We start from the raw sequence: 19,598 nt of genomic DNA on the forward strand, positions 1-19,598 counted from the left end.
ACATCTCATTAGTTTGAACCCATTTTCCAGCCTGTCAATCTTTTTAAATCCTATATAATCGTTTTCCCTCCTATTCTGTGTCATCTATAAATCTGGTCAACCCTCCTCTGTACTTTGACCTAAAATAATAATAGAACGTACAATTGTGTGGACAATACATGAATCCAGCACACATCCCTGGAGCCCTTGCTCTAGGCTGACTTAAGAAAGACAGTAAAAAAATATGCCTAGTCCATTCTTTTTTAAAAACAGTGCCAATGCATACTTCACTAATTGTATCAGGGAGCTATTTTTCCTATTCAAAGCCCTGTATATAACTTTTCTAGCTTATCAATTTTGCACACAGACTGAAGTTTGCTAATAAACAGCTTCACTTTAAACTTAAATTATCCTTAGCAAACAAGTTTTCTAGAATACATATTTATCATGAAAATAAACGAGAGTCTGGTGTGAAAATAAAGAGATACTAGGATTTAATTGGACATAATTGAATGATATTATTAATATATTAAAGCTGTATGGCATTTGTAAATGCAAATCATTTCTTAGTACATGTCTGAAAGGTACATATGTACTTTATTCAGATTTATGAATTTTAAAGTTACCCTTTTCTTTATAAGCAACACTATTTGTATACTCATTGCTATGCTTTTAAATGTTGATAATTTGTCTTCTTAAAAGTTTTACTTTCATCTGTCCTGGATGATACAATAACAGCAGCTTCCATTTTTTAGCATTTATTAAATATCCAATACTTTACATCACTTTTTCTCATTTAATTTTCCAACAAGCCTATGAGGTAGATACTGAGGATAAGAGAAGAAAGATTTCCTAGAGTAAGCACCTTGCAAACAATAAAGTTGGTTTTAAAGGATTAGCTCATCCACATGGTAGGCATGTTACAAATTTCCCACATGAATGAATGCATTTATTTTCACATACATTTTTCAATATTTTGGAAAACTGAATTCTAATAAACAGAAGTCACCCAGATTATCACTTGATCCATAACCCACTGAACTTTTTTTTTTCTTTCTTTCTTTTAAGTACTATGTTCCAGGTTCACCACAGACTCCTACTCTTTTTCTTCTGGCAAATCTTACCCTTTTGGGTATGCACCTTCTATCAGCTACTATGTAAAAACAAACACCAGGCAGAAGATAAATTTACTAATTTCCTTTCTTAGCAACACTATTCAATGCATAGCACAATTTCTCTTTCCTGTTTTGCCTGCCTCAAATCTTTGGTCATCCAAATCCACAGAAGACAAAGTGATTATCAAAACTGAAAATCTGATCAGACTACTTAAAACTCTTTCATGGGTCTCCGTTGACCTTGGCACCTTGGAACATGATCATAACTACTTTCCTAGTAATGCAGAGAGGACCCTTTAAGATTTGGACCTTGTTACTTTTTACTCTGCTGTCATATCACACCCATCCTACAGGGTAAGCTCCAGGCATATTGAAGGACTCACAGAAACTTAACTACCTTCATCTCAAACCACTCCTACTCTCACACACCTTCTTGCCTGGTTAGCATGAGAAATCAGTGTTCCAAGATTTGTTCAGAGGCTCAACAGTAATATCAAGAACTCAGATACTGTGATAGACTTGGTGACTCTACCAAGAGTTCCCCCTTCAAGGAAGGACTGGCAGTTCAACTCTGGGGCATGCATTCAGCATTCTCCAGCAGTCAGCTCTTGCAGGGTCTACTTAGTTGCGGAGAGAGCCCCGGGGCATGCCTTCCCCATAAAGCTCACATCTGTCATAAGAGTGAGGCTGAGGCTGGTTAAGGCTTGGCCCAAGCAGGGCATTCTGACTGGAAATCTGGTCTGCATTTTAGTGAACGCTCTGTGGAGACTGCATTAGAGGTTGACTTCTTCCTTTGCTTTCCCCTCTTTCCTCTCACAGATATTTATCTCTAAACTCTGCCTTAGTTCTGCTTCTGGAGAGCACAGCATCTGGCTTTTCCTCTCATCTTCAGACAGTGTCTCTCCTCTTTTCACAGGATGGCTGCAGTGGTTTCAAGAATCATATCTGGAATCCACTAGCCTACACAAAAGTTACAGAAAGGGGCAGGGAAGTAAGAGGCAGAGCATCAAGACAGTACTTTATCATGTTTCATTATGGAATATTTCCCAGAATTTCCCAACATGATTAGCTCTTCATCTCATTGACCAATAATGTGTCACATGGCTACTCCTAGCTATAAGGGAGCCTATGAGAGTGAGAGGTGTTTTTTTTTTTTAATCTCTATCTTGAGATGCCAACTCAGTCAGTAGAGAAGTGTCATTTATCTGCGAAAGAATTTCTCTAGGACAAATCTTCAAAATTATATATTCATGTATTCCAAAAAAGAATTTGAAAAATTATGTATTTCCTTGCACATTGTTAATTTCACACATCAAAATCTGTTCCATTATACATTTAAATATTTGTAAAGAGTATCATTTCTAACATTTGTAAATATTTTAAAATAAAAATGCTGAATTATTCTCTGAATGTATCCAGTGGAATCCCAAAACAATAGTTATTTTAAAAAAACTTTTTACTATGGAAGTTTTCAAGCATGCCTAAAAATAGAATAGCATAATGAACCACCATCACTTAAACAAAATCAACATTCTGCCGTTCTTGTCAAATATATATCCTCCTCAAATATTTTTTTCTATTTCTTGGAATGTTTTAAAGCAAATCACAAGCATCATATAATTTTATTAACAAATACTTTAAAAAATATGTCTCACATACAAAAAAAAAAAAAACACCATTATGTCACAACCAGTGCAGTTTATAATAATTCCTCAATGTTTTCTAATATTTACCTTGTTCTCTTTTTCCTCTGCTTTTTTCAAAAGTTTCTTTTTTTTTTCTCTGTTGATTTATTTGATTAAGGATCCAATAAAGCTTCATATCCTACATTTGGTTGTTTCATCTTGAGTCTTTTGATATATAACATTTCCATTCTGTTTGTATTTTCCATGCCATTTATTTGTTGAATGAACTAGTTCTTTTGTTGTATAAAAATCCCCATTCTGGATACGATTGTGTCTTTATGGTGTTGCTTAAAATGTTTTTCTCTTCCTCTATATTTCCCATAAATGAAAAGTTAGTTCCACCGAATTGCTGGAAGCAAGAATCTATTTATTTATTTATTTAGTTAGTTAGTTAGTTATTCTTTATTTATTTCATACATTTTGGGAGATGTTTTGTACCTCCTCTTGTATCACATCAGGAAGCACATAATGGCTTTCCCAATTTAGTGAGGGTAAGATCAGTCAATAGGTTCAGGAGTGTCAGCCTGATCCATCAATTTAAAATTCACCAACTGCCAATCAAATGGCTTTATTATCTGTGTAGGACAATTCTTACATCCAGTATTTCAGTAAGCTTGCAAAATAGTGGCACTAATTCTATCATTCTCCTTGCATTTATTAGCAGGGGTTTCCTGAAAGAAGATTTTTTTTTTCCTTATCAACTATTTGTTTACCCTGACAAACAGCTCTAAAGTAAAGGCAAGACAAATGCTGGATCCTTCCCTTTATTAGTGTTTAGAATAATGAGTTGTTGCCCTAGCAACCTTCAAAGATTATGGATGAAGGTTTGTTTTCCTTTAATTAAAAAAAAAAAACAACAAATATTATTTCTGAGTGTTTGGACTTCAATGTATTGCATTCAATGTATTGAATGTATTGCATTCATTATTTTTTGGATTCTCCAAATTTCCCATCTTTGGCCATGGAAGTCTTTTTAAGTTGGGATTTTGACCTTTTGATATAACCCTATTAATAGTCTTTAAAATCATATCCTTTCTTTCAGACAGGATGAGGCTCATCTTATAAATGTTCTGCTCCAGACTTCTGGGATCAACCATTTTTCTAAGAGATTTTTTTATTTTAATCACCATTACTCTAAAAAGGCTAAAATACCTAAACAAAACCTTCAATTGTCAGGAATTTTACATTGCTCCTTTTTCTCCTTAAACTGTTATTTTATTCTACTTCCCTTATAATCCTGAAAACCTTGTTATTATCCAACACCTTCTTTTTTGCCAGATGGGTGGAAAATAGTATCTCAAGGTAGTTTTTATTTGTATTTTTCTGATTCATTGTGTTCTTTTGACACATAAGAGTTTTCCTTTCTGTGAACCTTATTTTTAAAATTCTCTATCCATTTTTATTGAGTCTCTGGCCTTTGTCTAATTGATTTGCAGAAATTTCTTGTGTGTTTTTGATATTCATCCTTTTAAGATTTTAAATGTCATAAATATCCTCCAAAGAGTGTCACCTTTCAACCTTACCAAGTGACCTGAAATAAACATATTTAATTTCTAGTTGAATCAAAGTCAACAATTATTTTATTATTTGCTTTATAGTCTGTGCTTTTTGAGTCTTGTTTAAAAATCATGTACCCTTCCCCCAGTTGTAATATTGTTTAACTTTTCACATGAAGGTTTTTTTTTTTAAGATTTATTTATTTATTCCCCCCACCCCTGGCCTCCCGTTGCCTGCTCTCTATGTCCATTCTCTGTGTGTTCTTCTGTGTCTGCTTGTATTCTCATTAGGCAGCTTCTGGAACCGATCCTGGGAATTCCTGGAGTAGGAGAGAGGCACTTATTCTCTTGCACCACCTCAGCTCCCTGGTCTGCTGCATCTCTTATTTTTTCTCATCTGTGTCTCTTTTTATTGCATCATCTTGCTGCACCAGCTCTCTGTACTGGCCAGCCCTTCACATGGGCCAGTTCACCATGCAGGCCAGCTCATCTTCACCAGGAGGCCCCTGGTATCCAACCCTGGACCTCCCATATGGTAGATGGGAGCCCAATCACTTGAGCTACATCTGCTTCCCATGAAGGTCCTAAATGTATTTGGATTTCACCTTTGTCCATATTTTAAGTTAGGAGTTCAACTTTATTATTCTCCATGTAATGAGCCTATTTTCCCCTAAATATGTTTTACGTAATTACTCCTTTATGTATTTGTATTACTATTTTTTCATGTATATATCTCTCTCTATATATATAAATATATATATATATATATAGACCTGTTTATGAGCTCCTTATTCTCCTTTGTTCTATTTATTTCTGTGGCAATTTCATGCTGTTCTTAATATATAGCTTTTATAACCTAATGCTAATAAGGTTATATTTGATCTCTTTCTCAAGTGGATTTAGTAATCCATGATTTTTTTTCTGTATACATTTTATTTTTTTCAAAAATCTATTTTTAATTGTATAAAATTATACATATCAAACACATAAAAATTACTGAAAAGATAAGTAAAATATTTAACACCAAAAGTAGACATATCAAAGAACAATTTTTCTCAAGTTCTTCAGGATCTTATTGGTTTGGTATTTGGCAAGTTCCTCCTACAATTCACATCCCATAATAAATACTTCTTTCCAGAAAAAAAGAGCATAGGAGAAACTGGAGGGTTTATGATTTCTGGATTACAACTATTAATAAAAACAGAATAGACACACTTATTTAATGCAGAGTACAAGTTTCTACTCCAGCCCTATGTGTGGTTCTTGGAATATAGAGATGGTGCTTAAAGAATTCAAGGAAGCCCTTTACAAACACTAATATAAGTACAGTGGTATTCCTCGTCTCGGATCCCTTAAGTACTGGCTACCAAGATGATTTCAAAAGCAAGAAAACTGCCTTTCATCTTACTCCTATGTAATCCAAAAAAGCAAATTGTAAACTGTTTCCCAATCTATTTCTAAAAGCAAACACTGTATAATTGTTAAATGGACAAGTCCAATTGCAGGAGCACTAAATTTCTTAAACTCAGTTTAGAAAGTGCACTAAGCAATATAAATAAAAGACATCAGAGAAAGAAGGGGGAAATATATCTTAGAAAACCTCCCAAAAAATTCTCTAAAAGGAGAACACTTTATTGATACTTCAGATCATTTCTTTCTACGTCACCCAGGAGAGAGGTGAGGGAAGAGAACAATGTTAAAAATACAAATAGTTGATCATTGCTTTTCTTTCCCCATCTGCAGTCTCCCAAGATTCCAATTAGGAAATGCCATAATATCAAAATCTCATCTAATTTTCTTGATCAACTCATGCTCTAATAAAGTAGAGGAAAAGGAAAAACAAAAGAGAAAACAATGAGAATCTAAGCTATAAACATCTAAGGTAGAAAACAGCAGTAACTTAGAGGGAGTGAAAAGAACATGGCCTTCACCAAATAAGACAAATGTTTCCGAAAAGCAAAATAATGGGTGGAGATCAAAGAGGGAGATGTGTTTTACCTTCTTCCCATCTCTCCAGGCAGGGAAGTCTAAGTGCTTAACTAGGTTGAATGAGCAAAGAAGGAATGAAATGGGAATATTGCAAGATAAGCAATATCCCCTTCTGTAGTACAGACAGCATCCGGAAATGTCAAGTTGATATGGTATAGATACTCCCCAGAAGCAACTTAGGTAGTAAAGCCCCATGAATTTATAATGTGTTTATAATTCCTCTCTTGTTCCTGGGCAGTTTATCAGGAGTGATTCAAACATAAGAAACCAGTTTTCCAGATCCTTCCAAATAATTAATAAAGAAGCCTTGAAATAAAGTAGCATTTGGAGTTAGGGAAGGAGTAGGGTGGTGCTGGTACCAAGCAGGTCCAGCTCAAGAAAAACCAAAGCCAAATGCTTCGTACTCATACCCTGTTTGAGTTCAAGAGAGAGCAATAATGAGGGTAAGGGCAGGACACATGTCCTTACTCAGGCTCTCTGTTCTTTTAAAAGAAGGAGGAGACATGAACACGTAGTCAATTGCTTTGTGCTACTGAAATGATTATACAGACTTAGGCTGGGAGTATGGAAGCTAGCAAAGCTTCAAAGATGTCCTTCTCTTCTAATATAGTGGAGAGGGGATGTTTCAATTGAAACTACATTCAAAAACTGGAAGTAAAAAAAAGGATGTCTTAGCAAATAGGAATCCAGGTGTAGAATTTGCAAGTGTGTGCACATACACACATATATATTTAAGTATAAAATTGAGAAAGTATTTACAGAAATCATCCTAAATCTTAAAAAGAAGACACACAAAATTTGGCCTGGAGAAGGTGGGGAGTATATGAGTATGTGCCTAACAGTTGGAAGGATGCATGTTGCCCAACTGCCCAGCAGCCAGCATGAGAATATCTTTCTTCTCCTTGTGGAAGCACAGCAACTTGCCTCCCAGCCAGGCTTCATCCAGCTCCCACTCAGTGGAGGCCAGCTCTCTAGACAGTGCCCCTGGCACACTCTCTCCCGGCTCACCCAGTGCAATGCCATTTGGTGGCGAATATCATCATCCAGGGCTGGGGGTGAATAATGAGCCAGCACCTCTTGCTGAGAGCTCGGTCTTTCCCTCATGGCCTGAAGGCTGCCATTCCAGTGCAGCAGTTGAAAAACTGTCATTAACTCCTGAAACTCCAACACTGACTTGACCTTGTTGGGTTCCAACATGAATCCGAAGGCACCAGTCCCTGTATTTGGGTTGTCAGCCTCCTCCCTGTTGCCGTTGAAAGATGCCAAAGGCTCAGAGACACTCTTCTCAATGAACTCATCAGTGATTCTCCGGGAAGGATGTGCATTAAACACAGAGTTCATTAGTGCAATCTTTGCAGCACTCCGCCGAGCCTCAGCTTTTGTGGGACAAACCTGGAAACTCCCAAAGCAACTTCCCCCCGGCAGGGTGACATAGCAGACATAGAGAGGGCTGTTGGTAGGCACCATCTCAAAACCGCTAAAGCCCCATTCTTCAAGTCAGCCCCAAGGGACTGCTTCATCTGCCAGAACTGCTGCAGCGCCTCCACCACACTCACTCGGCCATCGCCCCGCGTGTGCCTGGCGAAGCTCCTCAGCACGGCCTCTACGCCTCCCGCAGCACAGCCAGGCGGCCGGTGGCGCTGGGGCGGTGCGGGGGATGGTGGGGCCGCTGGGGGGCCCGCTGGGGACCGCGGTGCTCGCAGAGTGCCCCTCCCGCCCGTGTCCACTCCAGGCTGCAGGCGCTGGGCCCGCATCGTCTCCATCCTGACTGCTGGTTGAGCCACCTCCTGGAGTCCGCCAGCCTGGCGAGCTCCTGTATACATTTTAGAATACATATGTTGAATTTCTTAAAAGTAATCCTACTGGTCCTGCTAGTAATTCGGGCGGAAAAATTTAATTTCTAGAGTAATTTACAGGTAATACACACCCTTTAACAAAGCCAAGTCATTCCATCCCATTGAACAAGGTGTCAATACCATTTATTCAATCTGCCTCTATGACTTTCAGTAGGGTTTAACAATTTTCTTCAGCACTGTCGATCAAAATAATTTCTAGATATTTTCTAGCTTTTGTAATTATCATGAATAGCCCCTAAGTTACTTTTGCTGGTATGGATGAATGCTATTGGTTTGTATGAGTTAATTTACATAGCAATATTCTCATTTAGGCTACTGATTTGGTGTCTTACATTAATAGATTTTCTGATGTTAAACAACCCTTTAGTTCTCAATATAAACATTGCTTGGTAAATTTGTTTTCTTAGTACTCTCTTGGGTTTGGGGATATAGTATTTTATTACATAGGAAATTCTCATCTATGCTCATAAGTGAAAATGTTAACATTTTGTACTGTATCTGATTTTAGAATATTCAGAATAAGTTATTTTTTTTTGAAAGTTAGATTTCCCTGTAAAACTCTCTGGCTGTGGGACTTACATAGAAGTAGGAAGGTGGTTTCCATTGCCATTTCAAGTTTTTAAATGGTTTGCGATCAATTCGATTTTCTAATATTTGTGCCAAGTTTTGTGATCAATTTGATTTTCTAATATTTGTGCCAAGTTTGGCAATTGTTCCGATGACTATGACTGTATAACAAATTATCCCAAAACTTAGTGGTTAAAAAACAACCATGTCTTATTCACACAGCTTATATAGGTCAAGAATTTGGACAAGATTATAGTCGGGATGATTTTTCTCTTAGTCATAGTGACCTTCAGCAGGAGGAGTTAAAGATGAAGGGCTGAAACACGTAAAAGCCCATTCATTCACAGGATTGCTGCTGCTAAGTCGGCGAAGGCCTCCCTTCCTTTCCCTGTGCCCTGTCCATGTGGTCTCTTCATGTTGTCTTTACACGTGAGCTTGTCTGGACTTCCAGCATGGTGGCCGGCTTTCCCAGAGGTGAGAAGGGCCTAGCATTGGAAGTCCCATTGCATTGCTTCCGCCATATTCTATTGGTCAGAGCAGACACAAACCTGCCCAGGTTCAATGGGAGGGGAAATAAGAGTCTAGCTTTGGCTTTAATTCCAAATTGATGAATGCTGTCTTTCTTTCATAGAAATAAAGAATAATTAGGAGTTTCTGACCTGCGATCAGGCATAAGAGCAGTGATTTAAGAAAACCGAGTTGAAGTGTAGGGAAGGGTCTAAGAAAACCGGGGATGACATTTAAGGGGTATCAACAGCATTTACATAGGTATTGATATGGACTGAGGTCACTGCCAGAGAAGAAAATAAGGACCAATGTAAAATATCTCATAAAAGAAAAATAAATATGACTTGATGATTGACTGGGCCAGGAGGTCAAGAAAGAGAAGTCATAGTCAGGATGATTCTAAAATCTGATGCAGTATGTAGGCAAGGGAAATCACAAGGGGAATCAAGAAGACCGAAGCCCATGTTCAGATATGTTGACTTTGAGCTGTGATTACAAAACCACAGACAAGTGTTCAGAAGTAGCCAGGAAAACAGAAATGAGAACACATTGAAAGCTCCAAGTGTCCTTACAACTGGAAAAATATCAGTCTACCTGCCTTCTGCTATTCTGCCAGAGCATCACACATTTTCCTAGGGGTCCTTGACCCCTAGCCCACATTTCCTAATCAAATGCTACTTCTCAGACAAGAATTTTCATGAAAATAAAGCCCAGTAATAATGGATTGAGCTTGTTGGTCTGGTTTTCTTATTTCACTTCGGTCTTCTGGGGAGAGGATTGCCCTCTTCATGTTTCAAGGACCGCCCTCTTCATGTTTCAAGGACCAGTACAATCTTGTTTACTTTATATTCCCAAAACTGCACACTGTCAAATCACAATGCAGCTGGTTGACTATAGTTCCTGTAGCCTGAGATTCAATTCTTTCATCCTGAGTGTGAGTGAATGTCTAAATCAAGGATCTAAAACAGGTTTCTCCCTGCATTTTATAACCTTTGTGCCTTGTGCCTCCTAAATGCTAAATCTAATCTCCTTTCCCTCTCCTGAATCTCTAAAAAAAAATTTTTTTTAAGATCCTTCCATGTGGAAAGTGTAAAGATTAAAATGGATGTGCTGTGTATTCATCCTGCTTAATGTGCAGGGACCCTGAACTCTTTTAGATGCAGGATCTTTGTGCATTTAAAATCCTGAGGAGTGAAGGGCAGAGTCTCTCTTCCTCTCTGCTCCTCCCCTCAGCCTGTCTTTCTGTTTTCACCAGAAGAACCTGTCTCCAGCAGGCCATTTCCTCTGTGACAGCTTTCAGGCATCCCAGCTGCCACTGTCCTTGGCTGTCTTCCTCAGCCTGCAGTCTGCAGGATGCTTCAGCAACTCCAGCCCAAGGGCTTGTACTCCTGTTCTGGCAGTGGGGTTGGATGATTTTGCGTTTTTCTCTCCTTTCCTTCTTATTTTGTTTTGTTTGTGTTTTTGTGGTTGTCTAATTTACACATTTCAGAACTGTCATGTTGGACTGCCCCTCCCCCCAGCAGCTGTCAGACCCCCCTACAAGGAGACAGTCAGAGCAAACAAGAAACAAACAACGTATGAAGAGAAATTTTCAAAGTGTATTCAGAGAAACGTGTTACTTCAAAGGCAGTAGAGAAGTCCCCCTGGAGCTCATTACTGTAGTCAGTGAGATAAGGCAGGGAGGGAACTGCTCTGTTGGCTCCCAGGGGATGGAGGAAACGGAAACGGAAAAGGAAAAAAAGAAGCCCACAAAAAGTACAGTTTAGGTATTTTTAAAACTATCAACTATTTGTCCATCATAGATGAAGAAGTGAGCCCCAGTTGCCCCTTCTGTGGTCCCTAGAAGCTGTTCGCTTCACCTGCTCTCTGGCTGATATCACTAACATCGTGAGATCTGCAAGAATTGTCTTGTCAGTTTGTGGAATCAGGATAGCTAAGAAAGGAGGGGAGATGGGAGAGGCTATATTCTCATGGCAGCTCAGGCGGAGGCCATGGTGCCACCAGGCTCACACTGTACTTGGGTATAGACAGCCAGTGGCGCAACTGTGGGAAACCTGGGATTAATCCTTCACTATCTGGGAGCTGTTTTTGTTTCAGTAGCAAAAGTTGCAGCCACGAAAATAGTTTTCTGGCAAAAGTGAGTAGGAAGGGAAAACGTCTTCTTGTAATAATTGATTTCCTTTATACTTTACATGGTGCAGAACTCTATTTTTGCCACTAAAACTTCCCACCCCCCACAAACTTGTCTTGCTATTTAGTTTGCAACTAATTAGCTGATCAGTTGCTGACTTTTAAGGTCAAGGAGAGGGATTTTTGTATTTATGTTTTGTCTTGTTTGCTTTTGCACCTCAGGACTGTTCTCAGAGTAAGAAATTGAAGGTGCCAAATGAAATTGTTTTTGAACTTAGAATACTTTATTGCCAACTTTTCAAAAACGTATTTTCAATATGGAAATAGTAAAGTTCACTTATTTGGTATATAGTTGACAAATGTGTAGAATCATCATACCACCCCAATGAAGAATCAAAACATTTCCATCACCCTCCCTCCCCCCACCAACTCCCTTGTACTACCCCTTTGTAATTGAATCCTCCAGCACTTTACTCCTGGCAGAGAAAATCTGTTCTCTTTCCCCATAGTTTGCCTTTGCCAGTATATCATATAAGTGGAAACATACTATATCTGGCTTTTGAATATGGCTTTTCTTAATTAGTTTAATGCATTTGAGATCCATCCATGTTATAGCATATATCATACTTCACTCACTTTTTATTACAGAGTAGTATTCTATTATATGAATGTATCAAAGTTTGTTTATCCATTTCCCACTAATAGGACATGTGAGGTATTTCCAGTTTTGGACAGTAATGAATAAAGCTGCTGTAAATTTAAGAGTCTTCATGTGAATATAGGTTACCATTTCATTTGGATAAATATGCTTGGAGTGGATTACATACATTTTGTTGAGTGTACCAATGATTTAATTGACCTGTATGTTGTGTTTTGTTTTTTTGCTTTTCTCCTATAAGCTATTCTCAGTTTCTTTCCTCAATATGCCATCAATATAAGGAGGCTGAGAGCTCCAATGCCCATTTCACATCTAAATCAAGATTCAGGATCATTAACTTAGTATTTCCACCTGAAATTGCACTTCAAATGTGAAAACCATTTGATGAGGAATTTAATTTTTATTCATAGAACTTCAAGGCTATAGCGCTCTTAATCTACTTTTTGCAATACTCTCTCTTTTGGATTGAATAAGTCTGATGTCCCTATTGTAAAAGGGTGATCATCCCGACAGGCTCAAGTGCATCTCTGTCTCCAGGACAGAATTCAGCCTCCAGAGTTTCCTTTTAGATTGTGACCAGCTAATTCTGCCAGACAGCAAACCCTGGAGGCTCCTTATACACCACTGCATTGACAAGGCAAGGAGAGTCTATGAATCTCCTGCCCCTGTGTATAAATATAGAAAGGACTATTTAGGCACATTGTACCAACTGATATCACTAAACTATTACTATACATGGTGTGGTCGATCAACTCTAAGTAAGATACTAATATACATGAGTCCAGTCATTAACATGGGGCTGTAGGAAGCAAAGCTGACTAAAATGATTGGTAAGTTTTGTTTTTTGAAACACCTGGTCACCAAGCAGTCCCCAAAAGACACACATTAATGCTGTGTGAATGCATAAGAAGACTTTACTCTGAATATAGCTTATACCATATTAATTTAAAGAATATACATTGCAAATTAAATCTTACACAAGTCCCTTCTTCTGAGTAATCTCAGTTCTTTTTATATCATGTTGAGACAGGCCAAACTTTAAAGATTACCATCAAGATATACTTAATGATAGTAATCTTCATTTATGACCATCACAATTTTGATTATCGTCAAATCAAATGGTGTATGAGAAAGAACCTTAATATTAATGTCTATAAAAGAAGAAATTTTAGAAATTTTTAAATTATTACCTTCAAATGACTCAGTGGATTTTAATATTTTTAGATCATAGACCCCTTTGAAAATCTTATGGATCTATTTTCAGAAAAATATACACAAACACTTTTATTTACAGTTTCAGGGAGGTGACAGAATAAATGAAGTTCATCGAACAATTCCTTAGTGATGCATATCCAGGTTTAGAACTCTTAAAAAAGCTTTTACTGCATTCACATATTTGCCTGACTTGTAGGAAGAGCTTTTATTTAATAGAGTGGATGGGTGGTCCTGTCCAGAGACAATGAAGAGAGAGAATCTGATCCTAGCATTTGGCCAGAAGCATTCCTTTTTCAAATCATATGTAAAAGAAATAACAGAGGAGAACATAGGAACTATAGTCTACCAGAACATCCTCACCAGTGTCTACTGCAGTGCCTGGCACATATAAGAGGCTTAATAAATGTGGAAGGAAGGAAAGTAGGAAGAAAAGAAACAAGGAGAGGGGGAGGGAGGGAGGGAGGCAAGCAGCATTATCTATCAGCCTAACTTTTGCTAGGCTGTCATTTTCCTTATACATGCCTGAGATTGTATCCCAGAAAAGCAATGAAGGTGAAAAAAGGAGTTGTTTCCACTTAACACTTCCTTGGTTGTCCCTTTTATGTTTTCCTGCCCCATCTCAAATTCCTTGCCCCTAGAATTCTTCCTTTCAGACCTTTGGGGAAGAATTTATGTTTACTAACTTCAACTGGGTCTGAATTTCAGTCTTGAGTCTATCACTAGCTGTGTCAATTGAACACAGCTCTTAACTTCTTTGAGTCTCTTAGAGTTATTAGAATTGTAGGAGAGGCTGCACATGATTTAAATGGGTATCTTGCTCTAGAGGTTATAGAGCCGCTTCATGTGAATACCAGTCATAGTTTTTAACCTTTATGCCGTGGGCGTAAAAAGAACTAGAGTTAAAGGAAAGGGAGAGGTCAATAGGTAGGAATAGAGAGGAGAAGGATTATAGCAGATTGTAAATTGAGACTGGGCCATGGCAGAGGCAGGATCCTTCTACTACAGGAAGGAAAACAAAAACAAAAACAAAACACAGATACGTCTGGTCCATATCAAACATCCCCTTCGTCTGTCCTAGTTTTGCTAACATAACCCTGAATGTCTCTAGGAAATGTGTTAATATAAGAATATGCATTATGGGTAGCATTTATTTCCACCCTTATTTTTTATTTTCTCTGAATTTAAAAATACATAAGTCCTTTCTTGTTCTTTGGGTGGGAGGATAAAATTCTTAACATTTTTCTAACATATATAATCCATGTTCTTATTTGCTACATTAGGCCCTATACCATTTACTTTGGATATCTCTATATTCTAATCTTGGAATCTAAATTCAGCATTTTTATGCTACCAAGAAATCCCCCTGTGGCTTAATGTCTTTAAACTGTATGTTTATATGTTCCTGCATCTATTTAGGCTCTAGCAAAACATACATTTATAAGGTACTATGCTGATAGTAAGGTGTTTTCAATTGAAATCTCCAATCAAAGCCTCATGGAAACTGATGTTCGGAAAGGGTTAGTGGCTTGACTAAGGTCACATAACCTGTGAACTTTCAAACTAAAACCTAGGCACGTTGGTCCAATTTCCATGTACAAACTCATTTTATACCTCTGATAAGTCAAAGAAAAATCTCAAATTAATTGTATATATTAAATACATGCATAATTATATATATATATAATTGCATATATATAATCCTTCACGCACGTAAGTCTGGGTAAGCTTGTTTCCCACCCCTCCACCCCCCCCATCCCCGTCCTTGGTATTTCCTTAGTTCTCTCAGAATCTTCGTGAGTTTAAATAGCAGATTTTACTTTCTAAATAGAAAAACTCAAACATGGTGAGGTGTTCAGTGAACTAGATATTTCTATATCTTTCAAAAATCTTCAGGATTCTAAAGGACACATGATTTAAACATGCAATTCTGTGAGCCAGTAACTTTCCTTAGAGAAATCACATATCTCAGCAATTTTCATTCAGTTCTTTTACAATTCTAAACAATGGAAGTGTTTGTAAAATTTATTTGGTACTGCTTGTTTCGAATGGCAGATTGAGCCAGAAATCTTACATAAGGTATGAGTATCAATCACCTCCTTCATGCAAGTGCTGAACTAGGCACCAATACAAGCACCACTTGTAGGGGAACATGAAATACCATGAAGTCAAAATGAAACAGACTTTACTTCATTATAAATACGTATGAACCAGACCCAGAAGAGGTTTTCTTTGTGCTAAGCAAAGAACGTCAAATCATTTTCTTCAATCCTATGTGCTGAATGGCTAGTAGCATTTTTCTAGATGTACTGTGAAATTTCTCGACTTAAAATTAAGATGTTCTGGAATGCATACTGTTAATGAACGGGGAAGTCCTTGGGGAAACACTCCCATTTAGGGGAGTCCTCTGCCTCTGCAATAGGTAGATCTTGCCTGGGTCCTTCCTGCCTCTTGCAGGGGGCTGGCATGGGATGACTAAGGCTGGGCACAGGCTTCAGGCTGAAATCTAGTTTCTGCTCCAGGGGAATGTGTATCTCTGAAAGAAGATAAAGGGGGAAATGAAGAAGATTCCAGGAAAGCCTTTCTCAGAGGATCGAGGGAGAATATGGTCTCCCAAAATGAGCCTGAGCCTGTGCTTAGATCCTTCCCTGAGTATGGCAACAGTGGCGTGCAGGAGATGCCCTGACAGCTCTGGAAGCCAGACCAGGAACCGGATGCCTGATCCTTAGGGCTCAAAGGAGGGAGAGTTGGGTAGGCCAAGGCCGCTCTAGTTGAAAATGGGATTTTGCTCCAGTTTGGTGACCGAGCAGCCTGTCTCCCTCGACTTTGATCCTCCAATTGAGATTCTACTTTTCCTTTTTCTGCAATTGCCTGCGTAGCCTCCCCTACAGCTTTACCCCTAACCTGGTATTATTTTAACTTTTGCCACCTGAATATATGTCACTGACACTCCTCCACCCTCAGGGGTTGACACCTTTTGGCAACCAGTGATAGTCACCCCACCCGGACCACCTGTTCAAACATAGTTAGATTCTGTCTTGTTGTTTATCCCGCGTATGAAGTTGAACAGTTCCTAGGCCTGACCACATCAGGGAATTTTTTTTGCCTCTGCCCCTTTTTCTTACCTCTTGCTTGCTATATGCACATATCTCAGCCTATTGCTGTGCCTATCACATCACCGCAGACCCTATATCAGCATATCATTCCTTCCCTTACCCATGCCGTTTGTCTTTTTCCTGCATTCTCAGAACTTTTTAATTATATATAGCCTTGCCTCTCACCTCCACCTCATGCAGTCTTTCATGCTATTTTCTCCCTTTTAAGCTCATATCTTTATATCCCTAATATAAGCTTCTTTCTTTCCTCTATAATTTGGGGGACTCAAACCTTCTATTTTTATTCCTTATTCTACTCTAAACCAGAACCACTGACCACCTCCAACCCTCCAAAGACAATCACACCTCCTGTTTCCATCCACAGCCTTCATCCTTGCCTGGGCGTTGGAGTTGCCTAATGAAGTAGAGCTGAAGATGTCCAAATGGCCATTCAAGGAGTAATGAAGGTTACTTCCACTCATGTTGGCAAGAGTATAGGTGTTGGGAGAAGGCATTCAGGAAAATGTGATCCTGGATTGTTTCCCAAGGAGACATTATCAAATGCGGAATTTTTCTTATTCATTCATTCATGTATTCGTTCATTTTTTTTTAAACAAATGTTTTTATGAGTATTCATTTCACCCCAAACACTATGTCAGGTCCTAGTTAACTGACAATATATGCATTTATATGTGCCAAGCATTTTACAACCGTGTTCTCATTTAAACTTCAAAATAGCTCAAATAAATAGGAAGGATTGTTATCCCATTTTTTTTTGGTAATTAATATTTTGTCTTTATTTTTTTTTTAATGTTACATTAAAAAAAATGAGGTCCCCATATACCCCCCTGTTATCCCATTTTAAAGTAGGAAATATGGACAGTCAGCTTAAATAACTTGCTGAAGTTCACGTTGTTAATGAACTGATTCCACTACATTATTTTAATTCTCAGGTTAGGATCAAGCATATTGTGCATTAAGGAAACTTTTACTGCTGGGGACCCTAAACATTATTTCTAAGGGGATAGACTACCAAACAACCAATCTGTAAACTGCTTGTTGGTAAATTAGGAATTGATTGGAGCCTACTTGTCTTAGGGATATTGTTATAAAATTGCATGTTATAAACTCATTCATATCTTGGTACTGTATTTGAAAGCCGAAAGAAAAACATATATAATCACATGCTTTTTAGTATAAAAGTAATTACGATTCCAACTTGGGGGGAAAAATCACAAAACTATCAAATTTAGAATAGAACACGTGGGTTAGGTAGAGAAAACAGGCCAGTTGCAGTGCAATCCTCATCTTTAATTTCTAATTTTTCTAGCCACGAAATGATCGTTCCGGTTATGCTTGCTAGGGGCAGATACAACTTATTTCTTCCCACACACACACAAACACTTTCCTCCTAGAACAGATCTGGGGAATTCTGCTGTGTCTACTCTTCCATCCTCCAATCAGTAATGCCTACTTTCTCCCTCAGCCAAAGAAAGGGGATATTTCAAAAGACAAGGAGTTGCTGGACAGAAAATTTAAATAAATTCAGTTTCTCACAGAGCAATAAACTGTGTTCGGGCTCCCCCTAGCCGCGCAGAGCGGGATTCTCGCTGCCTAAGCAGTTCAGCAGAACAACTCAGAGTTTTCTCATCTCCCTAGTTTACACTTCTGAATCAGCTCTTGTTATTGCATTCAGCTACGGAGTCCAGGGTGAAAGTAAAGCAGCCATGGTCAGAAGAGGGTACTCAAAGTAGAGAACGAAAAGGCAAATGTTATTGTGGGGGTTGTTTTTACAGATGCTTTATGAATGTCTACAGAGAGAACATCAATTCCCGTTGTCAATATTTTTATTGTTTCTTCCCCCAAAGGGACTGGACTGAATGTGCTCATTTATTAAACATCCTTGGTATCATAGATAACCTCTGCTGTTTTACATGTATTGTCGATTCATCTTTATGTAACCGCCGGGGAGGGGTGGAGGTAGGGCCTTGTATCACGCACGGCGAATGCAGCTCCCTGGCAGCGGGAGAGAGAGGCGTCCCAAAGGCCTTTCCACACATCTGGAGCTTTTGCCAAGCAAGAGAAGCTTTAGGAATGGGGAAATTAGGCATGTTTGAGCTTTTCTCTTCCTTACCAAAGCCTACTGTAACTGCTCCTGCCGAAAGACAACAGAACACATCCCCAAGCGCCTTCAGTGTCCTCAAAGCTCTGCCTTCCGGCAACTGACATTTCAATGTTTTTCTTCCTGTCATATATTCTACCATTGCTCCTGGGGAATTATAAAGCACCAAGCAGATGTAGTACAATGTATTGTGTTGGGGATTGAATCACGTGCCCTTAAAGAAATGCTCAAGTCTTAATCCCTGTTTTTGTGGGTGTAAACCCATTTGTAAATAGGATCTTTGAAGATGTTTTTATTAAAATGTGGGTTCAGTTGTGAATAGGAGCCTCGAATATCCTATTCAGATGAGGCCAAACTCAATTATGATGGGCCTTAATCCATATTACTGGTCCTTAGAAAGCAAAAGAAATTCGGAAGCAGTCAAATTTCCAAAGAAATTTGGAAGACCGAGTTTAGAGAAAGCCACAAAAAATTGAGGAGACTGCTCCATGTGAAGGAGGCAGACCTGCAAGTTGAAGAATCCCAAGGATGGTGGTAAAGCAGTACCAGATGCTGTGGACTCCGGGGAAAAGTGTGACCTGTCGAGATCTTGATTTTGGACTTCTAGTCTCCAAAACTATGAGACTATAAATTCCAGTTGCTTAACCCCATCAGCATGTGGCATTTGTCATAGTAGCCCTGGCAAACTGAGACATAGTTTAAAGACATCTGAGCTGTTATCCATGGAGCAATGCCAAATGCATAAAATGGAGCTGTTGATTGTTTCTTTGAATGGGATTTAATGAAGCCTTTGATTTTACAAATATTACTTTAGCAACTGGTAGGTGCACTATTCTGGGAATTGGAACACCCAAAATTATTCAGTTACGCTTTCTGTCATAAGGACCTCCCCATCTAGTGGAGGAAGACAGGCTTCTATACACCTAACTGGATAGGATGTGGTGTTGGTGGGATTAATATAAAGGAGGTGCAGTATGGTGTGGGGCATAGTTCTTCTGCCTGGGGGTGACAGGAGAGGTACCGGGGGCAGCTTCATATGATGAACATTTCATGGAACCTGGTAGAATGGACAGGGCTTCACAGAGGATTATGCGAATAAGAAATTTTGTGAAGAGAGTAGTAGAGGTAAGAAAGTGATAGGGTGCTGCCTGTGTTTCCCTGGCTAGAATGAGAACTGCATGGTTGGG

At 38.7% G+C, this 19,598-nt stretch overlaps 1 protein-coding gene and 1 pseudogene across 2 annotated transcripts in view; one reads left to right on the forward strand and one right to left on the reverse strand.

Annotated features, from left to right (window-relative positions):
• Nucleotides 1-19,598, forward strand: part of LSAMP (limbic system associated membrane protein) — a 1,652,779-nt gene that overhangs the window by 298,122 nt on the left and 1,335,059 nt on the right. The gene's annotated exons all lie outside the window — the stretch shown is intronic.
• Nucleotides 7,100-8,027, reverse strand: LOC101434585 (LIX1-like protein pseudogene; annotated as a pseudogene).

The sequence above is a fragment of the Dasypus novemcinctus genome, chromosome 4 (genome assembly GCF_030445035.2).
Source record: "Dasypus novemcinctus isolate mDasNov1 chromosome 4, mDasNov1.1.hap2, whole genome shotgun sequence".
In the NCBI taxonomy this organism is placed as follows: domain Eukaryota; kingdom Metazoa; phylum Chordata; class Mammalia; order Cingulata; family Dasypodidae; genus Dasypus; species Dasypus novemcinctus.